Raw genomic sequence first — 19794 nt, forward strand, 5'->3', positions numbered from 1 at the left:
AGATCTCTGACCTAAACTTGCTCTTATAAGGGGCCCACTGTAGCTCAGGGGTGGGCAATAATTTTTGAGGGGGGACCATTTCAAACATTTTTGAAGTGGTTGCGGGCCACCCTGGAAGGAACAGGGCCTCGGATGGAAGGGGTGGAGCCTCAGATGGAAGGGGTGGAGCCTTTAAATAGCAGGAGTTGAAAGGACTTGTGCCTTCCCCACAACTCCCAGGCATTGCATTAGCTGGAGACGGGAGTTGCGAGACTTTTCACTTCCTGCTATTTAAAGGGCTCGCTGCTCCTGGCCTCACTGGTAGCATGTTGCCTGGGAGCCGGGGACACGCGAGCCCTTTCAACTGTTTCTATTTAAAGGGCTTACACCTTTCCCGGGGCTTTTGCCTGCCAGCCACACGGAAGGTGCAAGTCCTTTAAATAGAAGCAGTTGAAAGGGCTTGCACTGCTCCAGCTCCCAGGTAACATGTTAGGGGACAGGGCCTGGAACAGCCACGTGGACCGGATTAAAGCCTTAGGGTACGTCTAGACTACCGCGTTTTGTCGACGGAAGTTTTGTCGACAGATACTGTCGTCAAAACTTCTGTCAACAAAGAGCGTCCAGACACATTGAGTTCTGTCGACAAAGCAAGCTGCTTTGTCGACAGAACTCCGTAGTCTGGACGCAATGTTACAGGCAATAACACCTTCTGTCGACAGAAGGTGTTATGCCTCGTAAAATGAGGTATACCAGCGTCGATAAAACTGCTGAGTTCTGTCGACGTTATGTCGACAGAACTCAGCGGTAGTGTGGACGCTGGTATAGTTTTGTCGACAAAAGTCCACTTTTGTCGACAAAACTAGGTAGTCTAGACACACCCTTAGGCGGGCTGGATCTGGCCCCCTGCTGTAACTCCTTTGAAATCAATGGCAAAACTCTTCTGGATTCCAGTGAGCACACAAAGTTTAGTCCTGCAAAGTAAATTCTTTATTGCATATAAGCACACCTATAGCACTGAAATTGCAGTGTATGCTATAGTCTCCTAAGTCCACGTCAACTATTGGGACTTCAGTAGCCCACAGACCCACAATGCCTGGGGACAGAGAGCAGTTTCAGGTTAGTGCACATCACAGAATGTTCCGGATTGTCCTCATGTTCTGTGTAGTAGTCAGACAGCAGGCCTTCTGACACCCATTCATAGCACAGTAGATCACTTCTTTTTTGTATGACCTCAAGCATGGTGCCGTACAGATTTGCCACAACACCAGGTAAACAACCATTGTCTGCCTTAATGGTATGCCAGTGTCTTCGGCCTTCTGAACACCCAGAGAACGGTGATAAAATGCTGTTTGCTGGGTTTTTTTTTTAAACACAATGGATTTTCTATCATTCTCTGTTCAAATACTGAAATCAAGCCAGTCATGTCCAGGTTTGCAAGTCTCCTCCCCTTTTCATAAACCTGTCAGAGAAAAGTGTGCACCAAACATTAGTGGCCATGACTGAAAGAATCATAGTTACACCATTATTTCAATGTCCATCAGCCAATCACATGATTGCCCCACTTGGGCCTTTTAATTTATGGAAATCTCGTTAGTAATGACTCAATGTGTAATGTACATATGAGAAAGTTGAAGCCTCAACTTATAAAAAAAATATTCTCAGTGCCATTCTCTTCATGCTTCATTAATAAAGAACAAAATGCCTCTAGACTTTCTATAACATATGCACTGAGTGATTTCAAACCAGCCTGAAATTCCTCTCAAATGAGGGTTATAATGTACTTCAGCAATAAAAATGCATTTTTTATTGCTTAGCTTGTAAAGTTGTTACCATGTTTCACTAGCACAAAATTATTTGTCATTTTTGCAAAGCATAGCTTGTTACTTTGATGGTTTTTAGGAATTTTCTGTTTTAATTTTCTAGTCATGTATAAATGTATTCCACTCTAGGATTATGAGCTTGGAGAATTAAAGCTGGGGAAGAGGAGTCTTACATTTACTATATGAAAGCAATTTTTTTTACCCAGTTAAAAGGAAATTAGAGATGTGGAGAGGAAAAATGACCTACTGTTCTGAGACACATTAAATTTGGATGCATTGTCCTTTCATATGCAATACCTCTATTACTAATGCTTATCTTGGTCAGATCACAAGACTGGTGAATGGACCTGGAGAAAAGGGATCTTCAGGTGATAAAATGTTTCTCAACATTTGCTTACCATCATGATTTAGGTCTGCACGATTTCCTTCCAAATCAACGGTGCTTTCAGCTCCCTCCTGTGATGAATGTACATGACTCTCATGTTTGCGTTCTTCATGAGTCCTACTGTCCCAGGAAGTCTTTAAGGGTATGTCTACACTACCCTCCTAGTTCGAACTAGGAGGGTAATGTAGGCATACCGCACTTGCAAATGAAGCCCGGGATTTGAATTTCCCGGGCTTCATTTGCATAAGCAGGGAGCTGCCATTTTTAAAACCCCGCTGGTTTGAACCCCGTGCAGCGCGGCTCGAACTAGGTAGTTTGGAATAGGACTCCTAGTCATGAGAGCTGCAGTTTGCAGCCACTGCATCACATGGGCTTACAAAGTAGAAGCAAAAGAGCAAGAGGTCCAGTCTGTTGCCTACAACCAAAATGTCCAGCTGCACCATGCAGATCTGTGTAGGACAGAGGTTCTTTCATGGTAAAAGATCTGCTTCTATGTTCTACACTGCATCTTTTCTAAAGTCTGCCCTTCACTTTTTTCATTACAGCAGATATAACAGTGAGTCTCTTCCCCCCTCTCCTGGCTCCTCTAGCTCTTCAGCACTGACAGATCAGAAGGTGAAAAAACGGTTCTCAGAATGACATGTTTAATGAGCAAATGCGATCCGCCCGCACTGACAGGGCGCAATTAAATGCATGGAGGAGAACGACACAGCAGGTGCCACGAACAAAGCATGAGGAGAGGACAGTGTGCAGGGAACATGAATCCAAGACCCAGGATGAGATTTTGAGGCTTGTGGGGCAGCAAATTGAGCTGCTGAGGCACCAGGTAGAGGCACAGAGTCCCCCTGCACCATACGCGGAACCATCTGCCCTCCTCACCAGCTTCCATTGCCTCCCTTCTCAGGAGTCCTAGAATGAGGAGGGCAGGGGAAAGAGGGGGTCAAGAGCAACCTTGCACTCATGTCCCAGGGATGTCTCGTGGAACAGAAGGCTGCCATTCCCACCGTTGTGGTTGCTGAATAGGGGGATCTTAGGAAAAGCCCCTTGTACCCTCCACCCCTCCGTGCTCACACCCCAACCTCCTTTTCTGTCTCTGCTCCCTGCATTTCCTAAATAAAAACACATGATTTCTGAACAAGAGGATCTTTATTGTTGTGTCATACATGGAGGGAGGGGGCCTACAAGCCAGTACATTTAATGCAGGGGTCACTTTGTTAAGAGCAACATACATGGCTGTCATATTACTGTCTGCTCATTCACAAAGCCTCTCTGATTTGCAGTGCCTCATCTATTGCCCCACCACAGATAGGGAACCCCATCATGGCAAAGTTACCCACCATGTCCTGCACGTTTCCCGGAGTTGCCATCCTTCCTAGCAGCAGGGTATTGATTGCCCTGGCTACTTGGGTCACAGCAGGTCCCAATATAGATTTACTCATTCCAAATTGATTCCCAGCTGACTGGTAATTGTCTGGTATTGCAAGCTTCTGCAGAGCTATTGCCACTCTCTTCTGAACTGACAGAGCAGGTCTCATTCTAGTATTGCAGTGATTCAGGGTGAGGGAAAGCAACTTAACTCTGAGCTAAATTCATGGCTTACCTATGCTGGGAAGCTAATTTGGATAGCTGTGAATTTGAAGTAGAACTCCTGATTAATGGCCTGTATGGTTGCTCTTATTCTTGAGTAAGATTCTTTTTTTTTTTTTTCAAATTAGCTTAATCCCTTCCATGAAAGAAGCCTTACGCATGCAAAGGTTTTGCTCACTGTCCCATAGTTACATACCTATGAGGTCCCACCAGTCTGTGCTTGTCTCACAGGACCAGAATCAGCATTCCATTGCATCAACCAGACCGACTGCTACAAGCATATGCCAATTGCTTCACACAGTAGTCTCATGCACATCTGTGTATGTGGCCTCCTCACATTCTTCCTCACTCTGGCAGTTCCTGGCTAGGCTCTGGACTTAACACAGCGTAATGCATGAGGTGTTAGCAATACTTGTCCCAGCAGGTTGAAGCAGAATGAGTTTCATGCTTGTCTTGCTATGGCATCTGCACAGATAACCAGGGGAAAAAAGGCATGTAAAAATTATTTTCTATTGCTTTCAAGTGGGGGGAAAGGGGAGCAGATAAGTGCATTACGGGATACTGACAACATGCACCCAGAACCACCCGCTGGAATGTTTTTGTCCCATCAGGCATTGAAAGCCTAATCCAGATGCAAAGGAACAGCAGGAACTGTGGGATAGCTACCCACAGTGCATTGCTGTCCGAGTCACAGACACCCACCATAATGGGAATGCACTCCATCGACCTCATGCGTGCAATGAGGACATTCACCTTTGACTTTACAGATGCTAAAAATCAACCTTAATACATTCGACCTATTCTCATAGTATAGACATACCCTGATATGTGAATTTTAAAAATAACCTATAGGCCCCAGTTCAGCAAGCATTTAAGAACATGCTTCACTTTCATGAAATCAGGAGCCATTCGGATTGTGTCCATACTTAAAGTTCAGCATGAGCTGGGATAGAAAAAATGTCCATCTACCGTTTTTCAATGAAAAATTAGATTTTTAAGTAAACAAAAGTTTTCATGGAAATTTGTATGCTTTTCTTGACAATTTTTTATTTTTCAACATTTTTTTTGAAATTTTGACAGTTTTAGGCACAACTTTTAGGATTTTGGAAGTTTGGGGGTTTCAAAATTCTCATTTTTTCAAGTAAAAGTCTAACTTCTACAGAACGCCCTCCCCCCTGCAAAAAAATGTCTTATCATATCTAATGAGAGCATTGAATATCTCCTATTACTGTCTGTGGAATTACACCACAGAAATCTTAACTACCAGTATTTATCAGCACCCATAATTTATATAGAAGAAGAAAGTGAACATTTGATATTAGTCCATTTGTACATTTTTTTTGTATATTGTTAGGTATTTATTGCTGGATCATGACCAGAACTTGCTATCTGATATTCATTGAATTTGATAAGTAAATGTGAGTTAACTTAAATTTTTTATGGTAGGATATTTTGCTGTATTCAGCCAATGAAACAAAGACTTCCTGGAGCGAGAATGTTATTAAAATGCTAATAGAGCTTATTCTAAAAAAGATGTTTGCTCAGACCTCAGCCGAGAATGTATCCATTTTGCAAAGTTTTAATGTGTATATTTTTTAACTTAAAAGGTTTCTCCTTTTCAGAGGATCTAAAGAATCCTTTGAAATGGGCCAATATCATTTGATATGCCCCATGCAAATTAAAACAGAGAACTGTTATACAGTTAGAAAGGATAATGAACTTAATTAAATATGTTACAATAGAGATGCAATTGTAAGTATGGGCTATGTATGCGTAATGAGATAAGACATTGAACCTTGAGAAAGATGCCAGAAATGATACAGGCATTGAACTGTTAGTAAGAAAATAATAGACCTTGTGCCATGCAAGGTTTTTAATAGATTTTAACCTAAAGGTCTTTTCTAAGTAATTAAGGGCTAGTCTACACAGGAAGTTATTTCTGATTAACTATTCCCAATCCACTCTGGAAGGGATTAAGCTCATTCAGAGGGGAAAAAAAGACTCTTACTCCAGAATAAGAGCATCCATACAGGCCATTAATGAGGAGTTCCACTCCAAATTCACACCCATCCAAATTAGCTTCCCAGCATAGATAAGCCATGAATTTAGCTCAGAGTTAGACTTTCCTACACAGTATTTTCTGAACATCTACTGAAATGATTTCAGCTTCCCCAACAATCACAGATCTGAAGGGTTGCTGAGGAATTATCTCAACCCCCATGTACTATCATGGCAGAAAATGACTAATATGCTTATGTTAAAAAGCGTAAGTACAAAACATACTATTTGTTCATAACTGCTTAATTAGTGACATTCAACTCAATTTCTATACTCTGGGTTCAAATCTTAGCACCTGCTAAGGCAATGGAAAGCAACTGGATATCTATCTGCCGTGGGGGAAGGAAGAGCTGCTAGGGTAGAGAAGGAAGAGCTCTATGACAGGTGAAATACACATGCTGGGTGTCATTGCTGGCTGCAGCCAGCATATCATACAGTATTGGGGTATGTCTAGACTACATGGCTCTGTCGCCAGAGCCATGTAGATTAGTTTACTAGACATACCCAAATGAAGCGGCAATTTAAATAATCGCCGCTTCATTTAAATTTAAATGGCTGCCGCGCTGAGCCGATCAGCTGTTTGTCAGCTCAGCACGCTAGTCCAGACACTCTGTGGTCAACATCAAAGGCATCTGTCAACCGCCCCGGTAAACCTCATCCCACGAGGCAAAATGGAGCGGTCGACAAATGCCTTTGATGTCGACCACGGAGCGTCCTGAATAGTGTGCTGAGCCAACAAACAGCTGATCGGCTCAGCGCAGCAGCCATTTGAATTTAAATGAAGCGGCGATTATTTAAATCGCTGCTTCATTTGGGTATGTCTAGTAAACTAATCTACATGGCTCTGGCAACAGAGCCATGTAGTCTAGACATACCCTTGGAATGTTGATGCTGCTAGAGATCAGGGGTGCAGAAATGTGGTTCAAGTTGTCACTCTTCCACCCCGCATTAGCTGCAGAGTATAAACAAGGAAATGCAGCTCATAATTTCAAAGCAGCTGAGATATGACCCCCTGAGGCCCCAATGTTTGCATTCTACATAAATATATTGGATATAAAGATTAGCATCACTTTCAAGAAACCAATGCAGACCTTTAAGAGTCATTTCAAGAAGAGTCAAAACAAAGAAATCCCATTTATAGGACTCAGTTCTATGCCTGGCAAAATCAAAAGCAAAACTCCACTAACCTCTGTGGTGCAGCATGGGAACCTAAACACACCACTCCATGAAGGAGAACTGAAGATTTGTCTGTCAAAGGAAGATGAGAAATCAAGAGAGCTGTATTAATAGAGGTCAACTTTGATGGACAATTGTAACCTCACAGAATCTTGATTAAGCAAATAGGCACCGTTGTTTGGCGCTGAAATCACTGTTTAAACATCCCTCAGTTACTGTATTTGTATGTCATAGGGTAGAAAAAAATGCACATGTTGAAAGAAACTAAAGTATCCCTGTGGAGGTCCCTCCCATTCTGCATGCTGAGTAAACCCAGTGACAAGGTGATCTGGGTTGAATCTGAAGGGGCACTGGCAGAACACGATTCAAAACCTTGTATTCAGAAACAAATTCTTCACACATGGCCATATTCTGGCATCCTAAAGGTACATCTACACTGCAACACTATTTCAAAGTGACTAGTGCTATTCTGAAATAACTTAGACTATGTCTAGACTGCAGGCTTCTTTCAGAAGAACCTTTTTTCAGAAGAGATCTTCCGAAAAAACTTCTTCCAAAAGAGAGCATCCACACTGCCAAAGTGCATTGAAAAAACTATCTGCTTTTTTGAATAATAGCATCCACACTGAATGGATGCTCTCTCACATTTAAGCTGTGATTACTATGGATGGGGTGGCCACCAGGGCACTTGTGCTTTTACCTCTTTCCTCTTCTTTAGAAAGAACTCCCTCTTCCCCGTCCACACATGCCTTTTTCCGAATGAGCTGTTTCGGAAAAAGGCTTCTTCCTCATAGAAAGAGGATTACCAATGCCAGAAAATCCCCTCTGTACTTTCAATTTACTTTCAGAAGAACGTGATTGCTGTGTGGATGTAACTCAGGTTTTCTTGAAAAAACAGCCGTTTTTCTGACAAAACTCTGTAGTGTAGACCTATCCTTGGTCTGCGTCTACACAGCAGGCAGTTATTTCAAAATAGTGTCAAAATATTGTCAAGCTGGAGGACTTCTTACTCTGACTCCTGTAACCCTCATTGTATGAGGAATAAGGGAAGTTTGAGGAAGAATGCTCCACTTCAAAATAAGTGCTGTGTAGACACTCCCTATTTTAAAATAAGCTATTTCAAAATAAGATATTCAATTGACATAGCTCAATTTGCATAGCTTATTTCAGGTTAAGTCCTGCTGTGTAGACACACCCTTACAGTCCCATTCAACCTGAGTAAAAGGATCAGAATTTAGCCCATAGTAGTATGTATACACCATGACTAAGATTTTCCAAGACTTAAGTTCCAAAATCCCACCAGAATCTAGTGGATGTTTTTCCCCTAATTCCTTTAGGCTGGTTTGAAAATCCCACCCTGCATCTTGGAACACACATCATAATTTTGCATTCATCTAGCTATTTTCATGTGTTTCACATAGAATTTAATCTTGCGAATCTTTGCATGGGGCTCAAAAGTTACTTGCATTCTAACACGGCTGAGTGAAATTCATCTTTGCTAATGGACCAGTAAAGATTCAATACAGGAGTAAAGTAGTGAAATTATCTAGCACATGGCGGTTGTGCTCTCCTGAAATACAATCAGTCTGGATTCTGCTCACTAATGAATAAAGGAATTACTTGTAGAAAAGCCTACTGCACCATGGATGCTTAAATCAAAAACATGTAAGCGGGTCGTGGATTTATTCTGCATCTCATGAAAGCACTAATCTTAACCATATTGTTGGATTCTAACAAAGTTCTTTTCAGAAAAAGCAAATTGTCCAAAATCAGCAAGCTCTGAATGTAACAAATCACAGATATGCCAAAGCTTGACGAAGGAAGAAACAGTTTACTTCATTTATTTTGGAAAAAAAAAAAAGATGTGGAGATCTAGAATGTGTCTGCCTGAAAAATTAGCTGAGAGCAAACTGGGCTGTGACCCTGCTACGCACTGTTTGCACCCTGCTGACCCATATTAACTGGACTAGCTCAATGCACAAAATTGAACTGTTAATGCTCATCAGAAGGGTCCACAGGGATAGTAAGATTGCAACAGGCTAATGAGGGGTAGATTCATACCTTAGCTTGCCACAGTCTATTTGTTCAGATAGGTAAACACAAAGCCAGAAATTTTCAAACTGTGGAGTGTATCTCACTGAGGGCAGGGAGGCAGAAGAATATTCTGGGGATAGCAGCAATGCCAGGTAGTTCAGGCTAGCCCTGAGTCATCTCCACCACCTGACTCACCTCAGCAGGCCACCTATTGTGTGGGTCAGTGTTGATATCGATTGTAGTCATACCAATTTATACTCCCAGCAGCCTTCCTGCACAGTCCTGGCCCCCTCCCCAGAGACGGTTGCATGTGCCTTCCCCCACCTTGAATGCAAGGGGAGAACGGTAGATATTGTGCCTATTTTTATCTGTCTTGGGGGACACAACCAAAAATTATAACTCAAAAGAGTGGCTTACCTCAAAAAGTTTGAAAATCCCTGCATTAAGTGACAGATGAACTAATTTAAGCTTCCTCCCGCACAACGTTGTAACTAGATATTTTTGCACCCAGGGCAAAATATTAATTATGCATCCCCTCTGCTTAGTTTAGCACATATCGCGCTCTTTACTTTTGCAGCTTATTATTTTTACTTACTGCGTCTTTGTGCCCCTAATTATGATGTTCCCGGAGTGAGTGCCCTTCTTGTTCCACCCTTGTTATGGCCCTGCTCCCTCATTTCAAACCATTTCTAGAATCAACCCCTAATCACATATTTTGAATGTTCTGAATGTCATTAATTCTCTTTCCTTTACAATTTTTTCCACTGAAAATTATACCAAAAAAAAAAAATTAGCTATTGTGGTGTCAGGTCAGATTTCACAGATGTATTCAAATCAAAACCTACACATAGAGCAATACAGTCAGTCCCCTCCCCAAGAAGTCTCTGAAGTTTAGAATGTCACCTCCACAATATCCATATAAACTAATTGTGACAGGTCAGGACCTCTGGGATGTAACCTGAGGTGCTTAGATACCACTAAGCCCTCCTTCTCTGACAGCCTGGACCCCCTGTTACCTGGTTTTACTAAGCCAGGTTCTCCAGCCTCTTCTAACAAAACCCACAGGTAAGTGCACATATTACCTCTGGTAAGACTCATTTTAGGATTTACTCCAGCACCCCAATGTTCATCCCCCTCCTTGGGGTACACACCCAAAATTAAATGAAGTTTGCCTCCTTCCTCAAAGTGAAGGAAGGTATGCACCACTTCTTACTCCATCCAGTCAGAATTTGCATAAACAGGGCTGTAAAGAAGAAAAGTTAATTACTGAAAGGTTGAAGATAGTTTATAAGTGGTTATAAGTGGTAACCGAGGGTATGTCTAGAATAATGTCTCCATCGACGGAGCCATGTAGATGAGTTTACTAGACATAGGAAAATGAAGCAGCGATTTAAATAATTGCCATTTCATTTACATCAAAATGGCCACCGTGCTGTGCTGATCAGCTGTTTGGTGGCACAGTGGGTCAATCTGGACACGCCGCGGTCAACAAAGGAAGTCTTTGTCGACCGCTCTAGTAAACCTCATTTCATGAGGCATACTGGAGCAGTCGACAAAGGCTTCCCTTGTCGACCACGGTGCGTCCAGATTGCCCTGTTGTGCCACCAAACAGCTGATCGGCACAGCGCGGTGGCCATTTTGATGTAAATGAAATGGCAATTATTTAAATCGCCGCTTCATTTTCCTATGTCTAGTAAACTCATCTACATGGCTCCGTCGATGGAGCCATGTAGTCTAGACATACCCCAACAACAGAACAAAGAAAGTCACTGCAGTAAATAAAGAAAACATGCTTATTATCCTTAGTACATTACAGAAATGGGCCACAGCTAATATTTCTCACCCTAAATATTGTTCTAGGAATATTCTTTGATAAGCCAAAATAATTGTTCCATCCTGGGAGAGCTGCTCTTCCCTCCCCCAGTTCAGTCTTTTGTTCTCAAGTTTTTTCAAGTATCCATTTGGGGTATGGAGGCAGAGGTGAAAGCCAGCTGAAGGCAATCATTGCTTTCTTCCCCGCCTTCTATAGGATTTCCATAAGGCAAGAAATCTTTGATTGCCGAACCCCCTCATGCAAAAATACAGAATTCAAGATGGGTTCCAGCATTAGGTGACAAAGTCATGTGTTTGTGTAGAGCCCCTGTATAGCCATTCTTCACAGGCTGTCCCACATGCTCACAGGAAGACTAAACTCTTTTACAGTTGTCTTTTGCTAATGGGCCATCAGTGCTGGCTTTTTCATCATAGTCCCTGAAGCAATGGGTGTAACCCAAAGCAGCAAATGTATCATACAGATACACAGGTCAATATTCTTAACTTCCTCTACAAAAATTATACATGCATACAACCAGGATGATCCAGCGGGGTCAACAGCCTCACCAGGCTCCCAGGCAAGGCGGAGGACAGGAGGGAGGGCTGCTCTGTACCCCAGAAGGGGTGGAGCTGGGGATAGGCTGCCTTCAGTGCTGCCTGGAGTGTGCCCCATGGCCCTCCAGCAGTGATTTAAAGGAACTGTAATGGTACTGTAGTTCTGGATACAGGGCGACTCTGAGAATTAAAAAAAAATCATTCAGGACATGACAAGTCAGATTAAAAACCAAATCACCATAACATTCATCTATGTTCATCATGTTACTCGGAGTTAATGATGAAACCTCAGATGAGAAGATTGCCTGGCAGTTTGCCCAGTGTGGTTTATAGCATTTTTTGCAAATACTCTGTATGGGGGGGTGCATTGGCAAGCTTACAAACTATTTAAAGGGATATTACTAGATCCTATAAACTACACCTTTCAGGTAATGAAATCCATTTATAGTCACTCTGGGTTATTGGAAGATGAGTACTTTGAATGTAGGGGACAGGATTAGACTCAGGTCCCTTCCAGTCCTGCTCTTCTTTGATGGTATAACAATATAAGGACGTACCTGCTATGGGGAAATGTACAACTTGGAAAAATAGCAAATGTGCAAAATGTAATGACCTAGAATTATTTTTAATCTACTAATTCCAGCCATCCTAATGTTCTAACAATCTCGACTGTTAAAATTCCACAGTAATGTGTTGACCGTAACCAGGTCCACTGACAGGCAGAAGCATGGGGGGCAGTTGCCCCAGGGCCCAACGATTCAAAAGGACCTATAAATCCCAGCCTCCACCACCGTTACCAGAAGCAGCAGTGAGTGGAACCATAGGTCCTTTAAATTGCCACCAGAGCACTGCACAGAACACTCTTGGTGGAGCTGAGGACCAGCTGCTTCCAGCCCCTCCCCTTCTATCCAATGCCTTGCCCCTTCTAGGAGCATGGAGCCACCTCCACCCCATACCTTGCATAGGGTCCTGGCAAGTATATTGGCCTCCTTGACCATTTGTTATTGTACTGGCATTAATTATTCTAATGGCTGTAAGTGTGGACATGATTTTTATTTTCTTTCATATTATCTGTTTAATAATAATGAATAATAATAAGCAAGACACTAAATAACAGTTGCACCCTATTAAATAGAAGAGTGGTGATAGAAAACCTGGCATTTCTTTCAGTTTGGTAAACTATTTAAGAAAAGAGTCAATAATTGTGTTCCCTAATATATCAGCACTGTCCGTCCTGTATGCACAGCAAATGAGAAGATGCCTTTCCTTATCCTTTCTAGGCTTTTTGAAATATGGAGAATTGTAGAAATGAACTGCTGCTGCTTAAAGAAAATGTGAAAAACTATTTGGATCAATTAGCATGGTGGTTGTGAGGTAAATATGCAGAAGAGAACGCGTAGTCAATGGCAGTTATAGCTGACGTAAATAACAAAAGGTTAAAGATTTGCAATCTTTTTGAACACTGACGGGTGGATTATTGAGTCACATAACAGATGGCACAGGAAAAGAGAAAACCTATACCTGCTAAAACAGGACATGATCAATGCAGAGCTGACAACAGAAAAATAAGAGAGGGCTTTTCAAATATAATGTACCCTATTAATTGCATAGAAGACTAGAGCTGGGTGAAATTTTTCAACCAAAAATTTTTAAATGGTCAATATTCACTGAAGTATTCCTTGAAAGCACAACAATTTTGCTGAATTATTTTGGTTATAAATAAATAAAATTCTGAAAATGAAATATTTTTTTACATTTAATTTTTAAAATGATCAAAGTCTAAAGGAAACATTTAGTTCCAGGTCAAACAAAACTTTCAAGTTCAATTGAAATAATGTCTGTTTATCACTTTACTATTTTCCAAATGTTTTGAGTAGTTTCATTTTTTTTGTTTGACTTACCTCAAGTGATTTTTTTCTGACTTGCTAGAGAACCCAAAAATCCATAATTCACCCCGCTCAAAGGGAACCCAGTTAATTCAAATATTTTCTGATGGCAGCAAAGCCTGTTTTGTGCCTAAAAGATCTTGGGGGTGGGGTACAGACCCTTTCAGGGGATGCTAAAGTTATAAGTAGTATAAACCTACTATCTCATTACTGGGTCTGGTGTTAACCCATAGGTCAGCCTCCAGATGGCAGAGGACTGATAACCTCCAGAGAACAGGAATGGGATGTATAACCTGATGTCCCACAGGATCAGGGCCAGGAAGGAGAAAAAAGCTGTGTGAGTGGTGCAATAAGATGGAGTTGGCTATGGAGGGTAGACCAGAGAGCAGGGCACTGGGATGTTAAACCTGAGAGCCAGACAGAGTGGCACACTTTTGCTGGCAGTGAGATCTTGTGGTGACTGCAGCAGAACGAGAAAGAACCACAGAACGTAGATGGGTCAGAAGGGTTCCAACAAGACTTTTATTTCCCTGGTACTGGACTGCTCCCAGGGGCTGAGTTGGGGTTGTGTGGAATGAGACAAGGTGGGTGAGCTAATATCTCTTATTGGATTGATGTCTGTTGGTGAGAGAGACAAACCTTTGAGCTGCCACAGAACTGCTCTTCACATGCTGGCTACCACCGATCAGGACAGGACAAGCGTAGCACAGAATTCACTGAGCCGATTGCATTATATTGGACTGTGGTCATACATCCCATACCCGAGTAGTAGTCAAAAGGCCACCATTACTTCCCTCTGATTATGTTTGGTGGGTGAAATGAATCCAAGATCAGAGGGCTCTTCCAAAGCATTCCCAGGTCTTGCAGCAGCAGGATGTAAGGTGTGGCAGGGGTGGGGGTGAAGGGAGGAGGCCCAGGCGTGCTCTGAAGCTGCGTCCTACATAACAGGATTCTGTGCTGGCCTCTGGTAAGGTGGTACAGAGGCAGGGACCACAGGCTCTGTGGTTATGGAGCTCCACTGCGAGAGCATGTCTACACTGCAGAGTTTTTCTGGAAAACGGCTGTTTTTCCAGAAAAACAATACTTATGTCCACACTGCTACTGAGTTCTTTCAACAGAAAGTTGAAAGAACAGTGGGTTTTTTTGGGTGGTGGTTAAACCTCATTCTTCAAGGAAGAAGCTTTTTTTGGAAAAAGGAATTTGTGGACACAGAAGAGAGTGTTTCTTTGAAAGAAGAGGCCTCCAGGAAAAAGCACAGGTCCCCTGGTGGCCACTCCATCCACAGTAATCACAACTGAAATGCGAGAAAACATCCAAGCAATGTGGACACTATCTTTCGAAAAAGCACGTCACTTTTTCCTTACACTTTTGCTATGCACAAATCTCTTCCAGAAAAGCTTCTTCTGAAAGAAGCCTGCAGTCTACACGTAGCCCCACAGTGCTTTTTGTCAATTCTGCAAAGGATTTATCCCATACTTGCCTCTCATGCTTCCCTCTTTTGCCCACAGCATCATCACCCCTTTGCTGGGAGATTGGCCTGATACTCAGAGAAGTGGGTTGGCAGAAGCCTACAAGCTGTTGGGTCCCAGTTCTCTCTCTCTTGGCTTTACTGTGAACCCAAACTAGGAAGAAGACTGCCTAAAAATCAGCAGCCTTCAAATGCATATTTCTTCACTGGTTTTAACACTGTGAGTAGCATGGAATAAATATGGTCATTATTCCAGCCCATACACTAGCCCTGGTGGGTCTCAACCGTCATCATATTCCCCACCTTCCCACACTTATTTTGGATAACTGATTTTCATCTACTGAAAAAGAATTGCAGCTTCAGGATGTGTAGCATGGGAAGGATTTCTCCTTTACACCTTCTTTCATTGCGGACGCTATCTGGTCCACAGTTTCAGCAGATTCAACAATACTGAGCACATCTATTCTATCCAGCAGAGGTTCTTATGCTGCCTCATTTTCAGCAGATTTGAGTGCCTTCCAGTAGTAACACCAAGCACTATGATTAATGTTTTTCAGGTGTGGTTCATTCTCTCTCTTTCTCTGCCGAGGGGCAGAACTATGCATGAATAAAGGAAGGATTTGTTAACTGATCAATGCTGATAACCTCTGTATGTGTGATAGGTATTGCAAAGTATTATAATTCTTATCTCATAAAATGAGAGAAAGGTTCAGTGGATTGCTTTAATCCCCACAACAGATCAATGATGTTGCTGAGATGAGGAATCTCCGATGCCAGAGCATAGAAATGGCACAATAGGTTAGAACAATGGTCTCTCCAACTCAGTAAGCTGTTTTTGGACAGTGACCAATGCCAGGTGCTTCAGAGGGAATGACCAGAACAGGCAATCCTGGAGTGATACCTCCCATCATCCATTCCTGGCTTCTAGAAATCAGTGGCTTAATCGAAGCTACCTCTGGTAAGTTCTGTGTAGCATAAGTGTGTTCAGTATTTTGACTAGAGGAACTAAAAATCTACAGAAGAGAAGAGTGAGGGGGTATTTGATAGCAGCCTTTAACTGTCTGAAGATGGGGTCCCAAAGGGATTGGGGAGAGGCTGTTCTGTGTAGTGACAGATGATAAAACAAGGAGCAATGGTCTCAAGTTGCAGTGGGGGAGGTTTAGGTTGGATATTAGGAAAATCTATTTTAATAGGAGGGTGGTGAAGCACTGGAATGGGTTACCTAGGGAGGTGGTGGAGTGTCTATCCCTAAAGGTTTTTAAGTCCCGGCTTAACAAAGCTCTGGCTGGGATGATTTAGTTGGGATTGATCCTGCTTTGGGTAGGGGCTCAAACTTGATGACCTGTTGCGGTCTCTTCCAACCCTATGATTCTATGATTTAATGAAAACAAAGCCCAGTGATTTCAACAGAATGAATCTTGAAGGGTATGTCTACACTACCCTCCTAGTTCGCACTAGCGGGGTAATGTAGGCATACCGCACTTGCAAATGAAGCCCGGGATTTGAATTTCCCGGGCTTCATTTGCATAAGCGGGGCTCCGCCATTTTTAAATCCCCGCTCGTTCGAACCCTGTGCCGCGCGGCTACACGCGGCACGAACTAGGTAGTTCGAACTAGGCTTCCTAGTTCGAACTACCGTTACTCCTCGTGGAATGAGGAAATTCAAATCCCGGGCTTCATTTGCAAGTGCGGTATGCCTACATTACCCCGCTAGTTCGAACTAGCGGGGTAGTGTAGACATACCCGAACATACCCAGGCGACTCACTACACTGCCTCACCTCCTACTGAATGGCACAACAATGTTCCTAGATGGGACAATGGGTAATCTCATAGGCTATAACAGGATCGAGTGGGAGTAACATGTTTCAGCAGACCAAACCAGCTGAGATTAATTTTTAAAAACTGGCTTCTACACAAACCCAGCAATGGAAACTATTGCAAAGAAAGTTTAAATTATTAATGTTTTTTAACATGCTCACCGATATCAGTGGCTGATGTAGGAAATTGCAACACCCACTAGTCACTAGCAACTAGGTTATGCTCACAAAGAGTAAAGGCTGTGTAGTAAGTTCCAATTTCTGGACTGCAGTGTTTACAAAGTTTATAATATGTTGATAAGTGTATGACTCTAATGAACCAAATGTTGAAAATCCAAGATAGCAGCTGATGCTTACATTTGGCCTTGACCATTTCCTTGTTTATCATGTTTAGAATTCCCCAGATAAGAGATGATGTGAAAAATCCAGTGAACACAAGAAAATCATGGACATACAATATATTATTGCCTTAGCAGAGTTCCATCTGACTGGATACTCCCTGGGTATTGTCTTTGGTGCCCACCTTCCTGAGGTCCGTGTGCTTTGAGGGCATCGCTACTTCTAGGGGCCCAGGTAGAGCTGAGCTCCCAGGCTCCATCACTTCACCAATGTTCACACTGAAGCCTCTTGTCTTGAGTCTGAGGAGAATCCAGGTACTGCCCCCAGGCTTGGGATCTCTAGGCACACAATTGGCATGCAGATATTCTCTCTAGCTACCTTCTTGAGACATGTCTCCTAACAGACCCCACCCCTGGCAGAAATATTGACCCATCAGATCCCTTGTAGCTTAAGCAGGAGGCATAAGGGATCTGTCGAAAAAGGCTTTCTTTCTCGACAGATCCCCCTCTAGACTGCCTCTTTTTGCTGACAAAGTGCTGAGTTGGTAAAACGCGGTGTCCATTTTTATGCATATTAGGCACGGGTTATTTAAATCCCTGCCTCATTTGCAATGTCGACCTGCCTAATCTGCATCCCTCAGCTGACAAAGGGATGCAGTCTAGACATACCCTCTGGGTGTATAGCTTACCTTTTCAGGGGCAAGTGACAATGAAAGTGAACAGACAGACTTAGCACAGAATTCTAAACACAATTTACTCAGCGACAAGAAAGATTCCAAGATCTCGTTACAATAATAAAATACACATTTGTACACTTTTTCCTGCGTCAGTTTCCTTCTCCCCTCCCCCCCCCCCCCCCCCTGGCAGGCTCCCTTAATGTGAACACGCTGCCTTGACTTAGAGCCCAAGGAAGCACTTTGAATGACTCTGGGGAGTAGTTATTTCAAAATAGCAGCAGTGGAGCATCACACTAATGCTATTTTGAAGTAACTATTTCGAAATAGGTATTATTCCTCATGGCAAGCAGGAGTTATTATTTCAAAATAACCAGCCCATTATTTCGAAAGAACGGGCTTGGTAGTTTCGATGCACCACTTGTTATTTTGAATTAAGAAGAGTTATTTTGAAACAACTCCCTAGTGTAGATCAGGGCCTAGTGAACTCTTTGATCTTGTCAGAATCCTCTAAGGTATCAAGGATCCTTCTCCTGAAGTCCACTGGCTTCCTTTCAGTATGGTGGCACCTTGGCTGGTTATGCAGTTAAACAGGACCAGAGCTGGTCCTAACCAATTGGTGATCCCAGGCGACCATCCCCCCACCCCAAAAAAAACACCCGGGGGAAAAAAAACAGGGAGGGAGTGACCATAGAAACCTGAGGATTAGGGAGGTCAGGCCGAAATGCGGTCACGGCCTGCCCCAAGACTTGCTCTGTCAGTGGCCCCTTGAAAATGGTGGTCCCAGGTAATCGCCTGGCTTGCCCACATCTGACACCAGCTCTGAACAGGACACCCCCTCTACAAAAGCACGGCCACCTCTTCTACATAAAACTTCCTGTCTGGGTCCTTGGCAGAGGCTGTGCTGCTTAGTCCTTCTCCCATCGTGTTCATCTGGGTGTTTTATAATTCTCTGTTGTTTCAACATATTTATCTGATACTGAAATAAGCCATGTGGCCCGGAATTGCCCAAATCAACCCGACTGCTGTAAAATGATCCTGCACTTGTCAAAGTCATATAGTTGCTTAGTCAACTATCTCACCCTGTTCCCGCTCAGCCAGTGCTCTAGTGTTAGCTGGTTCCTGGCTATGCTCAGTAGCAAGGGTGTACAGTTGCTTCCTACTGCACCACGCCATGAACTCCCTTCCATCACAAGTTGGCCTTGTCACAACTCTTCAGCAGCCTCGCACAGATGTTTGGGAGCCCTAGGCATGGTCTGAAGGTAGAACCACATCATCATCCGTCTGCATTATACTCAACTGGTATTTCATTATCATTATTATTTATTTGTATTGCATTAGCACCTATAAACTCTAGTCAGGAATTGTGACTCCACTGTGTTAGGCACTGTACATACTTGTTATAATGAAAAAAAGTCTCCCTAACTCATTTTACTTACCGTGTCAGTAACCTGTTCCAAGCACAGTTTATAATCATGTATATTACTTTGTCCCCCATGTTACAGCATTAAGCCTTGCATCCTCTTCTCAATTCCTCCCGGGTACGTCTACACTACAGCGCTAATTCGAACTAACTTAGTTCGAATTAGTTAATTCGATCTAAGCTAATTCGAACTAACGCATCTAGAACTAAAAACTAGTTCGAATTAGCGTTTTGCTAAGTCGAACTAGCGCGTCCACACTGATTGGATGCAGGGGCGCATTTAAGGACGGCTGAAACTGGTTCTGGCAGGGCATCAGGGCAGTAGTTGCGTTGTGTGGCTGCTGTCTGAGGCTATCTGAGGCTCGTGCTTAAAGGGACCCCACTGGACAGCCGGTTCTCAGCTTTTCCTGCTTACTTGCCAACCTCACCGAGGGACAGCAAAGCGTTGGTCTCTGTGCCCGTCTGTGTCGGTGCTTCCCTTGGGGGACGCCGCCGCAAGTGGCAACATGGAGCCAGAGCTTGCCCTGCACCTTCTGGTGCACTTTCTGGATTTGCTGCTGCAAGCCTGCCAGCAATGGCTCGAGGCTGCCTGGCACCACCTGGTGCACGTCAGCCCCCTGCCTCTCCGCCTGTCTGCCCTGGGGGCCGTGGAGGAGCCGCGGCAGCGCCCCGGCACCGGTGTGCCCCGCCGCATCTGGCGTCTGGACACCAGCAGTGACTGGTGGGACCGCATCATCCTGGAGCGCTGGGAAGACCGACAGTGGACCCAGAACTTCAGGAT

General features: G+C 43.3%; 1 long non-coding RNA gene across 1 annotated transcript in view; it reads right to left on the reverse strand.

Moving 5' to 3' along the window:
* Positions 1 to 905: 905 nt before the first annotated feature.
* LOC112543752 (uncharacterized) overlaps positions 906 to 19794 on the reverse strand; it is a 231378-nt gene continuing 212489 nt past the window's right edge. The window contains exons 2-4 of the long non-coding RNA XR_003086973.2: positions 7017 to 7077; positions 3968 to 4236; positions 906 to 1438 (exon numbers count right to left, since the gene is read on the reverse strand). This is a non-coding gene — a long non-coding RNA (uncharacterized LOC112543752). The remainder of the gene's footprint in view (positions 1439 to 3967; positions 4237 to 7016; positions 7078 to 19794) is intronic.

The sequence above is a fragment of the Pelodiscus sinensis genome, chromosome 16, assembly GCF_049634645.1.
Source record: "Pelodiscus sinensis isolate JC-2024 chromosome 16, ASM4963464v1, whole genome shotgun sequence".
NCBI lineage: Eukaryota > Metazoa > Chordata > Testudines > Trionychidae > Pelodiscus > Pelodiscus sinensis.